Raw genomic sequence first — 15,441 nt, 5'->3', positions numbered from 1 at the left:
CTGTCACCCTGGGGTAGAGTGCAGTGGCGTCATAGCTCACTGCAACCTCAAACTCCTGGGTTCAAGTGATCCTCCTGCCTCAGACTCCTGAGTAGCTAGGACTACAGGTGCATGCCACCATACCTGGATAATTTTTTCTATTTTTGGTAGAGATGGGGTCTCGCTTTTGTTCAGGCTGGTCTCAAACTCCTGACCTCAAGAGATTCTCCTGCCTTGGCGTCCCAGAGGGCTAGGATTACAGGTATGAGCCACCTCACCCAGACTAATTATTTCAAATATTTTAGGAGTCAAGACACTATCGTCTAGGGGTATACAGGTTGAATTTTGAGGTATTGAAAAAGACAGAGGCTTTTATAAGCATATCGTTGCTAAATTTTACTGTTTACTACATAGTTCTTCACAAAGCCACTTAGCAAATTTACTTTTTGCAGAATGGTGGCAGGATTGGGCTCTGTATTTGTTTCTTATTGCTGCTGTAACAAATTGCCACAGATTTAGTGACTTAAAATAACACAGATTTATTATTAAATATTTTACAATTCTGGAAGTCAAACATCTGGCATAGGACTTACTGGGCTGCATACCTTCTGCAGGCTCTAGGGGAGAATTGGTTTCCTTGCCTTTTCCAGCTTCTAGGGACTGTATGGTTCCTTTGCCTCTGGTCTCTCTCCTCTGTCTCAAAGCTGGCAGCCTACTGTCTCCGAATCTTTCTCTGACACTCTCCTGCCTCCCATTTCCACTTACAAGGACCCTTGTGTTAACATTGGGCTCACCCAGATAATCCAGGATAATCTCCCCGTTTTAAGGTCAGTTGATTAGCAAACTTAATTCCATCTGCATCTTTAAATTTCCCCTTGCTAGGTAACATAATATTTTCACATGTTCTAGAGATTAGAATGTGGACATTTTTGGGGAAGGATGCATTACTCTGCCTACCACAGGCTCCTTAGTTTAGCAAAATGAATTAGCCTTTTAGGCCTGTCTGTAAAATTAGATTAATATTTACTGTTTACCACAAAGGAATTTTATGAAGATAGAAATTATATGCCAATGCAGACAGACCATGCAAAGAATACACAATTAATAGATGCTTTCTGGTTGATCTTATCTTCTAGGCAGATGCTTGGGGGATAGGTAGTCTCCAGGGTAACCAGTGGGCTTGGTAAACTCATCTGAATACCTGACTCTTCTAAAGGCAGGTTTTTGTTTTAGAGTTCAGCCTTTCTGGACCTTTATGTGTTGAGGATAGTGATGATTTATAGAACAATGTTGACAAAATAGATGAGTGCTGCTTAACTCTAATTTGTTTTATGATTTGAATCTGTCTTAATCTAGAAGATACAACTTGTTTTTTAAGCAGGTGGCTTTTCTACTTACTATGATTTCCTAAAGGATTACTGTAGAAAATAATTGAGGGGACCTTGAGTAATTGCACCTTTTTTTTTTTTTTTAAAGAGGCAAGGTCTTGCTCTGTCACCCAGGCTGGAGTGCAGTGGTGTGATCATAGTTCACTGCAACCTTGAACTCCTGGGCTCCTTCAATCTGATTGGACTCGGCCACAGGGATGGTCTGGATGCTTAAGAGCAGTAGTGGCCACAGCCCTATTGGTCAGAGAGACCACTAAGTTAACCTTGGAGATGTCCTTAAAGGTCAGAACTCCCCACTGGGTGCAAGGGGTCTTAAAAACAAAAGGTCACCATTGGCTAAAAGGACCGTGCCTTACCAAATACCAGGCTCTCCTGCTGGACTCCCCAGATATCAGTTTCAAGGTATGTCAAACTTTAAATCTGGCCCCCCTGATACCCATGGGACCCCTTACCAACTTAACACATTACTGTACAAAAACTATAGAATAAGTATATTCTATCAGACCAGATTTAAAAGACACCCCCTTGGACAACCCAGATGAAGAATGTTATACACATGACAGTAAATTCATGCTGGACGACATCTGAAAGGCAGGATATGCTATAGTCAGCCTTAATGGTGTTGTAAAAATAAGACTTCTACCCCCCAACACTTCTGCCCCAAAGGCCAAACTGATTGTTCTCATAAGAGCCTTAGAGTTGGGGAGAGAAAAGAGAATAGCATCCACGCAGATGCCAGATACACCCTCCTTATCCTTCATGCCCATGCTACTATTTGGAATGAACAGAGATTAATAATAACAAACAATTCCCCCGTTAAACATCACTTTGAAATCCTTCAGTTATTATAGGCTGTCCTGAAACCAGCCAGGATAGCTATAGTACACCATAGAGGACATCAAAAGAAAAAGTCAGACACAGCTTCTGACATATGGAACAAAGTATCCTCTTGATGACCTGCTTTTAGGCAAATGCTGTGGTCCTGGCTAGTTTCCTTTATACTTTATAATCCCCATTATTATCATAGTTTTTACTTTCCTTTTCTTTCCTTGCATTATTAAACTTTTAAAATCTCTTGTCTCAGGTTATCCAGACTACCACACAACATGTCATGGCACTCCAAGGGTTCTGTCCTGTTCCTCTTCAGAGGTATAAAGAAAGAGACTATCAAAATCCCCTTGAGTGGGCTGCTTGTTCCTTCTGCTGACAGTCACTTGACCTCCCTGAGGGCCCTGAAGAAGATCCCTCCTACCACAGTGAGGTGCCTTAAATCCCATGCCCTGACACCCAGTCCTATTAACAGAGAACAAGATATCAGTGATTTTGGTGCCCACAGGCAGGGTCAGTGTCCCTTACCAGCAGGAGGCAGCTTCAGAAGATGGATTTTCTTCCCTCAGCCTTCCTTGTAAGATTCAACTGCCCAAAGCTCTTAAGGGGGGAAATGTTAGAGTAGGAGACTAGGAGACAGGGCTGAGAACAGATGCAGAGGCTTACAAAGTGGGTGCAGGTGTTGAAATAAACACCCCCCCAGGCAGAAGCTAAGTAGGCTACTAGGCTTGGAGCGGATGCAGGCCTTGCTGAGTGGATGCAGGTGCTAAAGTCTAACTAAGAGTGGGTCTGATGACCATAGACAAGAACCAGCTTCAGCTGGCTTGTCTGCTCTCTTGGGTCATCATACATGAACTTTGGCTAATTACAATATCATTTGCATTGTGGTTGTAAAATTTCTCCACCCTTGAAATTGCCATGACAGCTCTGAAACAACTACATAAAGTATAAAAACAGGAGGGAACCCAATTCTAGGAATTACTACCCAAATTCTTAGAAAAAAACCAACCGCTTATCCTTGAATATTCCTCCCCTCAATTAGTGAAGCTTCATAAGACCAAAATCCCTTCCTTTTGGTGCAGGTGCTCTTTTTGAGCTGCCTCTTTTTCTCTTGAGAGAGTGTACTTTCACTTTCAATAAAAGCTACTTGCTTGGCTTAAGTGGTGGGTCCTGAAATTCTTTTCTTTGTAGAAAGAAACCTCCACTTGGAGGACAGTAACAATAGTACATGTAGTACTGTGTACCTAACATTTTTTAGATTAAAATATCTACACCTCATTTTAATGGAGGTGATAATTTCAAGTGGCATTCTTCATCGTCAAACTTCGTCAGAGGTAAATTAGAAGCAAAATAGGATGTGATAGTGCTTACCTCATCACCTTGATAATAGAGAGTGGAATTGATTTGTTAGGTTTAAATCCTGCTCTGCTGCTTAACTAGTTGCATGGCCTTAGGCAGTTTACTTCTTTGAGTTTTATTTTCAGTGTATGAAAAATGTGGATAATAATATTTACTTCAGTGCTTTGTTACAAATTAAATATGATGCATGCAAAGTACTTATTACCGTGTTTGGTTTATAAGTGCCAAAAAATAATAACTATAATAAATTGTTGGGTTGGGGAGGACCACTTTACTAGATGTCTTCAAATTCCTAATTGGGAATAGTTTAGAATATGTGCTTGATATGGTCAGCATGCATTGCATTAGATAAGATGAAGTACTTATTACCTGTGCATTTAATTATTGGAAGTCAAATTCTTAGAGCTTTGGTTAATCTTTGTTCTTGCAGCCAAAATATGTGGGGATTTTTTTGCTTCCTAGTTGATTTTTTTTTTTTTTGAGCGTTTAATTTAAAAAGGGAATTGAATGGCTTTTAGAACCTCTGGAAAATACCTGTTTTGGGGGCAGTGTCTTAAGATAATGTACAATTCAGGAATATAAATTTCAGGTGGGAGATAGCAGAGCCTAGTAGTTAAGAACATAAACTTTCAAATTAGACCGTTTGAATTCTAATCATGGCATCATTACTTAACTGCCTCGTGACCTTGGGCAAATGACTTAAGCTTCTCTGATGCTTAATTTTAAATCTTCTCTGAAATGATGATAATGATAAAACCTACCTCCTACTTTGGAAGGATTGAATGAGGTGATCCACGTAAAGCATTTAGTGTGGTGTCTAATGTTCACTAAGTGACCCACAGCAGTTATTGTTGTTAGTGATGAATGATAAATAGGACAAGGGTAGATAATTCAGGTGCTAGGGTATATTGTTTAGAACAGTGTTATCAGTAGGAATATAATGTGAACCATGTGTAATTTTAAGTTTTTTAATAGTGTGTTAAATAAATTGAAAGAAACAGGTGTTGAAATTCATTATAATATTTTATTGAACCCAGCATACCCAAAGCATTCTTATTTCAACATGTAATAGTATCAAAATTATTAGTGAAATATTTTACATTTTTTTCATACTGTGTCCTTGAAATCTGGTATGTATTTATACAACTATAGCACATCTTAATTTGGGCACTAAATTGCATTGGAGATACTTGCTCTGTATTTAGGTATTTTTCAAAGCATAAAAATTTACAGTTGAAAAAGATTCACAAATCCAGGTTGTTCTAAACATACATAAAAGTCATCTAATAACTAACTGACTTGAGTATTAGTTTTTAAGTTACAATTAAATTTTCTTTTTTTTTTTTTGGAGACAGTCTCGTTCTATTGCCCTGGGTATAGAGTACAGTGGTGTCATTGTAGCTCACTGTAACCTCGAACTCCTGTGTTCAAGCGATCCTGTTGCCTCAGCCTCCCAGAGTGCTAGGGTTATAGGCGTGAGCCACCCTGCCCAGGTTTACAATTAAAATTAATTAAATAAAATTACAAATTGTGTTCTTCTGTAACAGCCACAGTCTAGTGCTCAGTAGCACATGTGATTGGTGGCTCCTGATTTGACAGCATAGTTTTGGAGGCTCTTTCTGCTGTGTCTCTGTGTTCTTTTTCATGCCTCCTCTTGGAGTTGTTTTATGGTGCTTGTGATTTTGTATTTTCTGTAAGAAAGTTCTTTCACCTTATATAAGCTTTTGCTATCTTCATTTAAGTAGCCCCATACTTTTGTTGAATTCTGGCATTTCTTGATGTACAGAGAATAAATTTTTTTCATTTCATTTCCTATGCCCTTTTAGATATTATTCTTTGATGGTATCTCATTTTAAAATAGTTAATTTTTCCAATAATTTAAAATGAGTTTCATTTAAAAATAATCTTGCTAAAATACATCTATATATTCAATAGGTATTGTGTCTATCATGTGCTAGATGCCTTTTTTGTTGTTAAAATAACATTTACATACTAAATTTCATATAGTCCATTTACCTTTTATTTGCCTTAGGTAATAAATTATTTGATTTGATTATTGATACATAATTTATTTTTATACACTTTTTAAAGGAAAATTTAAGATTTTAGTGATTTTAAATAAAATTTTATGTTTTTCTTAGTGTATAATATTTAAATTGAAACAAAAACTTAGAGAACACAGTATGCTCCAGGTAGCCTACACAAATTTAAGGAAATATACCATAAATGAAACTTCTGCATAAAAAATTTAAACCAGGTGCCCTAGAAATTTGTGTGCCTTTGAAAAATTTTAAAATATGGATATGATGGAGGAAAAACATCCATCACTGAAGAATAACATTTATTTAAAATGTGTTATTGTGGTTATCCTTTATTTCTCCAGCCAGGCATCTTTAATGTGGAATAAACTATATGTAGCAATAATAGTAGTGGTAAAGAATATTTTTATTATCCCTGTGGACAGAAGAAAATGGGGCCCAGAGAAAGTATTGATAGTAGAGTATGAATTTGAACTCAGGCTGACTCCAAAGCTTACCTTCCTAACAACTACACAACCTACTTACTGGTTCCTGGATAGAGTGAAAAAGCAAATGGAAGTGTTACTCCCCACCCCTTAGTAGTTTTCTGAGTTTCTTTTATGTGGGAGCTGGGTTAGAATGATGTAGAGGGTAGAGAGATAGTGTTTCAGCAACCCATTTAAAGATATTTAAGAATAGGACTAAATATTTAAATTCCTTCTTGTGACAAGAAGATACCAAGTAAAGAAAGCCACATTCTTTTCTAGTTCCAGATTCTTTGCACCATACATTTAAAAACTAGCATGGACTGTAGACCCTTTCTGCTGGTCCTAAAACGAAACTTTAGAATCTTTTGCAGGATAGTGCTATAGGCAGCTGCCACCAATGGATAGGAATTATGAATTCAGACTCTGGTGTAGACCAGCCTTCCTACTTGGACCTCTTAACCCCATAATCCAGTGTTCCTTTCCATTATATTGCAGAGAACTGCTCCACTTTTAAAAAGCAGTGCCAGGATTCTTATCTCCTCAAATGGTGTAAACACTGATAATCAAGACATGTTTGTTTCTGTGAGCAAATAACTCCTTGATGTGTTAGTCTGGTGTTAATTTTGACTAAGTTGTTGAAGTCTTATCATTTGTTATTTCTTCAGATATTAAACCTTCAGGCAATTTTAGAAACACACAGTTTATCCCTTAGAAAAACACTAAAAAGTTTCATATATATATGAACTTTTGTATTAGGTTCACACTTTAAGATGGCTTTAGGAAGTACAATGAGAAACTTATAATAAGACTACATTTTTTGTTATTGATCAATTAATTGCAGAATCTTGCTCTGTTGCCCAGGCTAGAGTGCAATGGCATGATCATAGCTCTCAGTGCAATCTCAAATTCTTGAGCTCGACTGATCCTCCCCCTTCAGCCTTCCAAGTACCACCACACCTGGCTAATTTATTTTCATTTATTTTTTTTGTAGAGACAGGGTCTCGATATATTACCCCAGGCTGGTCCAGAACTTGTGGCCTCCAGCAATCCTCCCACCTCAGCCTCCCAAAGTGTTGGGATTATAGGTGTCAGCCACAGCGCCTGGCTAATGCTGCAGTTTTTAATAATGAAATGCCTCTGTATGTGGATCGAAGCCAGCTTTTATGGCAAACGTTAACACTATGTTTTAGTTCCCCATCTCCACACCTCTTAACGTTATAACTTAGATTGTTGTGATTGTAGTATTAGCTGATGAAGGAGATAAGGAGTCCTAATTAAGCATGGTGAAGATCTCAAAAGTTGAAGTAGAATGAAGCAGTATAACTACATAAGCACCATTCTGCTAAAATAATGCTTAACTATGGATAGGCACAGAATTTGTTTATAAAACAGGTGGTCATTTATATATACATTTAATATGATATAGTAGTTGACTTTTGGATTAAATATATGAGTTTAAACTTTTTGAAGTTTTTTAATTTTTAGAGAATTCAATGATATTGAAATTTTGGAGGCGAATAAAAATAAATGATTAGCGATGAATACGTTTCAGGGTAACACACATGCCAGTGGTACAGTTTTAAAATTTTATTATGGCAATTTAAAACATACACAAATGAAGTTCATTGATGTTTCACATACTCATTGCCTAAGCTTCAACAGTTGACAGCATTTTGCCATGCTATTTTATCTCTTTCACTCTGCTGTCCCTTCTTTCCCCTTCACCATGTAGCATTTTAAAGCAAATCCCAGATACTGTTTTACCCATAAAATAGTTCAGTATGTGTCTGTAATACATACGGACTTTTTCTTCACAGCATAATCACAATGCCGTTGTCACAACTAATAACGTTAATGATAATTCCTTAATGTTGTCTGGTAGCTGGAACATGTTCACATTTGCCTGACTGTCTCAAAAATATCTTTCACAATTTGTTTGTTTATATTAGGACCCAAATAAAGTCCTCACATTGCAATTGGAAGATACATCTCTAACTAGTCTCTTAAGTCTCTCCCCTTTTCATGCCCTTTATTGATGGAGAAACTGCTATTTAACCAGCAGAATTTCCCACATGTTATTTGGCTGATTGCATCTTTATGGTTTGGTTTACCACCTGTAATTTCCTGTAAACCGGTGATAAGTTCTAGAGGTTTTTTCTGGTGCATAGCCTTCATAGGAAATGTTATATTCATTCTATTATGTATTATCAGAAGGCACATAATGTTAGGTTGGCTCGCTCTCAGTATTGGCAAAGATTGGTCATTGGTTTTAGCTGTTGTCAGCCTGGTCTGTCCTTTATAAAGTGGTTATCAACTTTCACCTAGAGGTTTTAGTAGCATCTGAATATTGTTGCCTAGATCTGTTAGATAAGGATTGCAAAATGCTGATTTTCTAATTATCTGACTCCTACATTTATTAATTGAAATTCTTCTGCAAAGAAAACTTTACTTTTTTAATTTAATTTAATTTAATTTTTTTTTGTTTTTGGAGACAGAGTCTAGCTCTGTCACCTAAGCTGGAGTGCACCGGGGCAATCATAGCTCACTGCAGCTTTGAACTCCTAAGCTCAAGCAGTCCTCTTGCCTCAGCCTCCCAAATATTAATAGCTTGCACACCACCACATTTGGATGATTAAAAAAATATATATTTTTTTGAGAGACACAGTCTTGCTTTGTTGCCTGGGCTGGAGTGCAGTGGCTTGATCAAAGCTCACTGTAGTCTCTCGGACTTCTAGGCTCAAGTGATTCTCCTGGCTCAGCCTTCCAAGTAACTAGGACTACAGGCCTGTGCCACTACAATGGCTAATTTTTAATTTTTTGTTAGAGACAGAGTCTTGCTATGCTCCCCAGGCTGGTCTTGAACTCCTGGGCTCAAGTCATTCTTCTGCCTCAGCCTCCCAGAGTGCTGGGATTATACACATTAGCCACCCCATCTGGCCTGTTTATTTATTTAATGTGAAAAATGTGTATTTAGAATTAGCTATCTGGACTCAGTTTAGATGATCTCAATTTTGTTGGCAACATCCAAAGCATCATAGTCAGGAGCTAGTTGGACATATGCCTTCTTTTTTCCATAGGCCTGATCAGGGTGTTGACCTTGGCCATGTCAGTGTCAGAGTTTTTTCTCAGCCTACTTGATCTGTTACTTCTTGGCCTTGACGTCCACAATGAACACAAGTGTGGTGGTGTTTTCTTCATGGCTCGCTCAGTGGTCAGGGGGAACTTGATAATGACTTAGTGGTCAAGTTTGTTTCTGCTGGGGGCATATTTCCGTTTACATTTGGACTGCCTCTGGGGCAGTGTCTTGGGCAGTCAGGAGGTGGGTGATGCATGCAGATGTCCTTTTCATTTTTTGTAGCTGTGGACACCTTTAGCATTGCCTTTTTGGCCTTCAAAGCCTTGGCTTTGGCTTTGGGGGAGCAGGGGCTTCCTTCTTCGTCTGTGTTGCCATCTTGGTAAAAAAAAAAAAGGCTGTTTAACTTCTTTTATCTTTGTATCATTTTTTATCTTATTCTAAAAATCTTCATTTCTAACAGCATTAACATTATATTATATATATAACATATTAGTTTTGAAATATTAGTCTTGTTAGTAATGATAGTACATATGAATATATTTGAAGATTCTTTTATTATTATTTTTTTTATCCTTAGGCTTTATTCCACTAGGGGCATAATGTCAGAATACTTTTAAAATAAAAATAAAATTTTAGTAGAAAATAATATTTTGAATATTTAAAATACTCAAAATAATTCTTTTCTATATGTTTATGCCAACAACTTAAAAATAGGACATTTACTTCAGCTTGGTTTTGGTTTTTAGGGATTGCTCTATTTTTTTCCTTTTTAATTTTTTTTGATGTAAAATATTTACATGGTTTCAAAATGTTGATGGTATTTTTAAAAAGATGTTCCTGGTTGCATGTCAGTATTTTGCCCATATCCTATCAGTAACTAAAGAAATGGAGGATTATTTTATCATGCGTTTTTACTTAAAATTTAATTTATGCTTACATAATTGAAAAATAAATTTTTTTTTGAGACAGCATCTTGTTCTGTTGTCCCAGGTAGAGTGCAGTGGCATCATCAGAGCTCACTGCAACCTCAAACTCCTGGGCTCAAGCGATCCTCCTGCCTCAGCCTCCCGAGTAGCTGAGACTATAGGCGTGTCTACAACACCTGGCTAATTTTTCTATTTTTAGTAGAGATGGGGTCTCGCTCCTGCTCAGGCTGGTCTCGAACTCCTGAGCTCAAGCGATCCTCCCACCTTGGCCTCCTAGTGTGTTAGGATTACAGGTGTGAACCACTGCGCCCTGCCTCCTTATACAAAGTTTTCAAGGTCCAGATTTGAAAGTTCAGTGTAAATTTTTCAAGTCATCGGCTGGTTATTAGACATTAGCACATAGTTCTTGTTTATATATTACGTTTTAGAATTTTAAATATTTTACTGGGTTTTGAACCTATTGCATGTTACTAGAAGTTGAGATTATGATATCTGTAGATAATCAATTTTATTCCTTGTAATCCATCCTCCCAATCAGTTAATAACTATTTAAAGACATTTTGCAGGCTGATATACTGAAATTCTGACATAGAATCAAACTTCCAGATTATGTTGCTCAAATTTGCCAGACTAGGTACTTCTAGTGGAAGAGAAAAAAAGGAATCTTTCCCTGAGTTTGTTACATATATATATTTGCTTAATGCTTTGTTACCATAGAAATAGATGTTAGAATCAGCTCTTAAGTAGGTAGGTGGTGGCAAATTGGCTGTACTGCTGTGTTGGGTTGCTAGACTTTATTTGGCCCTTTGTTCCTCTCATCCTTCCGCCTTCTCTTTTATTTTTTTCTTTTGCTCTGTGTGCTTTTTAGACTATTTTTTGTGGTTAGACCCAAGTTTACTTACCTAGGTTGGGGCAACAGTTTGCTTTTGCTTACAATTGTACTATCTATAAGTAGATATTTTACCTCATATCCACTTACGATTATACTCAGACACATTGATGTCAGTGCTTCTTAGGAAAGGTCTGGAAAGAACTGTAACAAGATGTTAATAGCGATTGTCTCTAGAGGGTGATGGTATAGAAAACATTTAATGTCTTATTTTGTGCAGTTAAGATGTTTGATTTTTAAAATGAGCATATACTGCTTTATTAGTTATAACTTGTTTTACTTGTAAAAATTTGTGTTAACGATCAATCTTTAAAATATTAAAAATTAAGGGGGGGAAATGGAAATCCTCTCTTAGAGCATATATATTTTTGGCCTTGACTTTGACATTTAATTGTGTGATGGTGATTGATTACTAGTTATTGTATGTAGATACTGAGGATAACATTACCTATGTGTCATAGTGTTGCTGTGAGATTAAATGAGATCGTATTACTAAAGCATAATGCTTGGCACAAGGAGAGCAATGAGTAAAATAGGAGCTCTGGTCTTGTGGATCCTAGATTTGCTGCCCTGTAGGTTTTGGGAGAGGGTAGTATAGCTGTACAGGTATGAGGAGTGTGTTGCAGAGTCTTAGAAGAGCTAGCTATGTATTCATTTCAGTCTACAACCTGCCCTTGAAGCTTTCTTCTTGGTTGTTTAGTTTTACTTCTGCTTTTCTCCTCTGTCAGTATATGTCCAGTCATTTCCAGTTTTTGGCTCAGCAGAGACTTTGGAGTTCATTTTGTACCCGTTCTGTTATTGTTACCTACAAATATATTTATAAATTTATCTTGTTAATAATTATTAAAAAAGTTAAATTTTCAAGTTTTATGTATATCTGGGATTAGTCTACTTCACCCAACCTTAAATTGGATCATGTGATTGAAAAAAAAATTTTGGGGGTACATCTTCCAGGTGTCACTGTTGATATAATTTGGACAATTTGGAATTTCCAAGATCCTTTATTAATTTATAAATTGATAACTTTTGGAATCGAGTATTTGGAACTGAAATGGTTCCAAGAATTTCAGGATGCGAAAGTTTCTGTAGGCACGGAAGATTCTTCACAAAAGCAGACTCTTCGGGACAATCATGATGGTTACAAAATTACATCAAATGTAATGTGTAATGAAGTGAGGAAGCAGATAATTTACATTAAAGGGTATATCTGTAATTATATTATTGAAGTCCAAATACGTATTTTTAGTTTAATTTTTCATATGATTAAAACATGTGGCTGAAAAGTTAAAAAAATACATATGAATGCATATAGTATTATAAAAAAAACCCTTCATCCTACTTTCCCCCTCCATTTGTTCAGTTTCCCTTCTTTCTGCACAGATAGCCATTGTTACTTGTTTGCTATTTATTGTTTGAAAGTTACTTAGGCATAGAAAAGTACACACAAATTTGCCTTCTTGTTCCCCTTTTTTGCCTTCAGGTTTTAAATTATACATACTTAGTTCTGCACTTTTTAATTTTGTCACTTAGCACTTCTGGGAGATGTTTTTATATCAGTACATAGAGAATGCCTTCATTTGTGTGTTCTTTTTTTGTGTGTATATTCCTGGTGCCAGGGTTATATACATTTTTAATTTTGATAATGAAAAAGAACACACAACTGAAGAACACCCTAGCCCGGGCAAGAGAGAGAGAGACCTGGTCTCAAAAAAAAAAAAAAAAAAAAAAAAAATATATATATATATATATATATATTTTTTTTTTTGTAGACATGGGGGCTGTGTTGCTAGGCTGGTCTCGTACTCCTGACCTCAAGCCATCCTCTCGTCTTGGCCTCCCAATATGTATTCTTTTTAACAACTTTATTGAGGTATAATTTGCACACTAAATTAAACCATTGTAAGTGTAAAAATCAAGAAATTTTAAATAAATGTCTAGGGCTGTGCACCCATCACCAAAATCTAGTTTTAGAACATTTCTGTCACCTTAAAAAGTTCCCTGCTGCACATCTGTAGTCAGTCTTCATGCCCATCTCCAGCCCCAGGCAACCAATGTTCTCATTTGTTTTTGTAGTTCTAAACTAGTCAGTTTTATGGTTGTAACATAATTTATTTAACCACTCCCCTATTTTTAGACATTTAGGTTGTTGACCTTTTGCTTTTAACAGACAGGTCTGAGATGAGGTAACTTTGCATATATATTATTTCATACATGTGCAAGAATATCTGTAGATTAAGTCCCCAAAGTACTGATAAAGGGGTATATATTTTTAATTTTTATAATTATTGCCAATTTTTCCCATTTAGGGTATACAGATTTACATTCTCCCCAGCAATATGAGTGCTAATATTTTCCAAAAATCTTACCAGCTAAGTATATTAACAGACTTCTGAATTTTTGCCAATCTGATATTGAAAAACGGTATTTTGGAGTAGCTTTTATTCAGTGGATTTTATATCAAACATGAATATGAACATCTTTTCATATGTTTAAGAGCCAACTGTATTTCTTTTTATATGAACTACCTCTTCCTGTCATACGCTCATTTTTCTGTTAAATGGTTGGTCTTTTTAAAAAATTACTAATTTTAGGTATTTATATATCAGAAATTAGATCTTTGTTTAATGATATTGAGTACAAATAATTTTTAAGAGCTTGTCGTTTATGTTTTGATTTGTTTGCTTTGTGGGGTTTTTTGCCATATAAAGTTTTTTTATGGTTAAATTTATCAGTAGTTTCTTTTATAGCTTCTGAACTTTGAGTTAATTTGCTATTTAAAGTAAGGCATATATTGAATCCCCTTCCAAGATCGTAACTTCTTACATTACTTTGAATTAAGCTAGAGTTTTGGCCAGACCTACTAAATTGCATCTGTGGTAAATAACTTTGAACATATGTTATCTCAACATGTACAAGTATATGTATTGGATACATTTTGGGGTATGTTCCTGGGGCCAAGGTTATATACATTTTTGATTTTGATAATTATCATCAAGTTGAATACATACATCTTTTAAGATATTACATTGCTAATAATTAGTGTAGAATTTAATGGTGATTGATGTTCAAGATGCCAGATTGTTAAATTCCCCTAGGACTGGAAAAGCTTTGGTTGAAAATAAAACACTTAGCTATAAATAAGAATCTTCTTTTTTCATTATGTATTGGTCTTCAAGGTACCAGAATTACATTTTAGAAATTCCTTGGGAAAATTTGGATTATCTATTAAAATTAAAAAATGTGCACGTTCCACGTGTTCCCTCTTGACATCTACCGTAGAGCAGTGCCTATGTAGGCGCACAAGGAAGCACGTATGAATATGTTTGTTGCAGCCTTCTTTGTAATAGTGAAAAACTGGAAACCATTTGACATCACCAAGAGAGAAGCTAAATAACCATGGTAAATTTCTACAAGGGTTATACCACAAAAACAATTTAATAGTCTGTGTTTACTGATGTACGAAAATCTCTAAAACATTTTTTGAATGAAATAAAAGTTGAAAGACAGGCTGGGCTGGTCGCAGTGCCTCACACCTGTAGTCCCAGCATTTCAGGAGGCTAACGCAGGAGGATTGCTTGAGCCCACGCGTTCGAGTCTGCAATGAGCTGTGGTTGTGCCACTGCACTCCAGCCTGGGTGACAGAGCAAGACCCTGTCTCAAAACAAAGCTAAAAGAAAAGTTAAAAGACATTGTATTGAATATAATATCAATTATGGAAAATATATTCACAGAAATGCCATTATGTGTGGACACATGTACATGTATGTAAGTGAAAGTCTGAAAAAAATCTGGAAGGTCATGTGTCAAAATGATAGTAGTGATTACTGATGGGAAGGAATTGGGATTGGATGTGGTAATTTAGGATTTAATGTTTTATTATTTTTATAAGGATAATATATTCATAGATTATATAACTAAAAGCTAACATGTTGGCCAAAAATTACGTAATTTTGTATATAGATCCCTGTAAATGCAGAGAAAGAAGACTGGAAGGATATCCTTTTTTTTTTTTGGTTTTTTTTGTTTTTTTGTTTTTAAGAAATGGAGTCTCTTGAGTGGGCGCGGTGGCTCACACCTGTAATCCTAGCACTCCAGGAGGCTGAGGTGGGAGGATCGCTCGAGGTCAGCAAGACTGAGACCCTGTCTCTACTAAAAAATAGAAAGAAATTATCTGGACAACTGAAAATAATATAGAAAAAATTAGCCGGACTTGGTGGTGCGTGCCTGTAGTCCCAGCTACTCGGGAGGCTGAGGCAGGAGGATTGCTTGAGCCCAGGAGTTTGAGGTTGCTGTGAGCTAGGCTGATGCCATGGCCCTCTAGCCCTGGCAACAGAGCAAGACTCTTGTCTCCAAAAAAAAAAAAAAAAAAAAGAAATGGAGTCTCACTCTTGGCCAGGTTGGAGTGCAGTGGTGGGATCATAGCTCACTAGAGCCTTGAACTCCTGGGCTCAAGCAATTCTCCTGCCTCAGCCTCCCAAGTAGCTGGGACT

The 15,441-nt window shown here is 36.4% G+C and overlaps 1 protein-coding gene across 4 annotated transcripts in view; it reads left to right on the top strand.

Annotated features, from left to right (window-relative positions):
• ARID4B (AT-rich interaction domain 4B) overlaps positions 1-15,441 on the top strand; it is a 129,286-nt gene that overhangs the window by 15,863 nt on the left and 97,982 nt on the right. The window lies entirely within an intron of this gene.

Source organism: Eulemur rufifrons, chromosome 11, assembly GCF_041146395.1.
Source record: "Eulemur rufifrons isolate Redbay chromosome 11, OSU_ERuf_1, whole genome shotgun sequence".
Taxonomy (NCBI): Eukaryota; Metazoa; Chordata; class Mammalia; order Primates; family Lemuridae; genus Eulemur; species Eulemur rufifrons.
The sequence above is the reverse complement of the archived record's forward strand: the minus strand, read 5'-3'. Positions and strand labels throughout refer to the sequence as shown.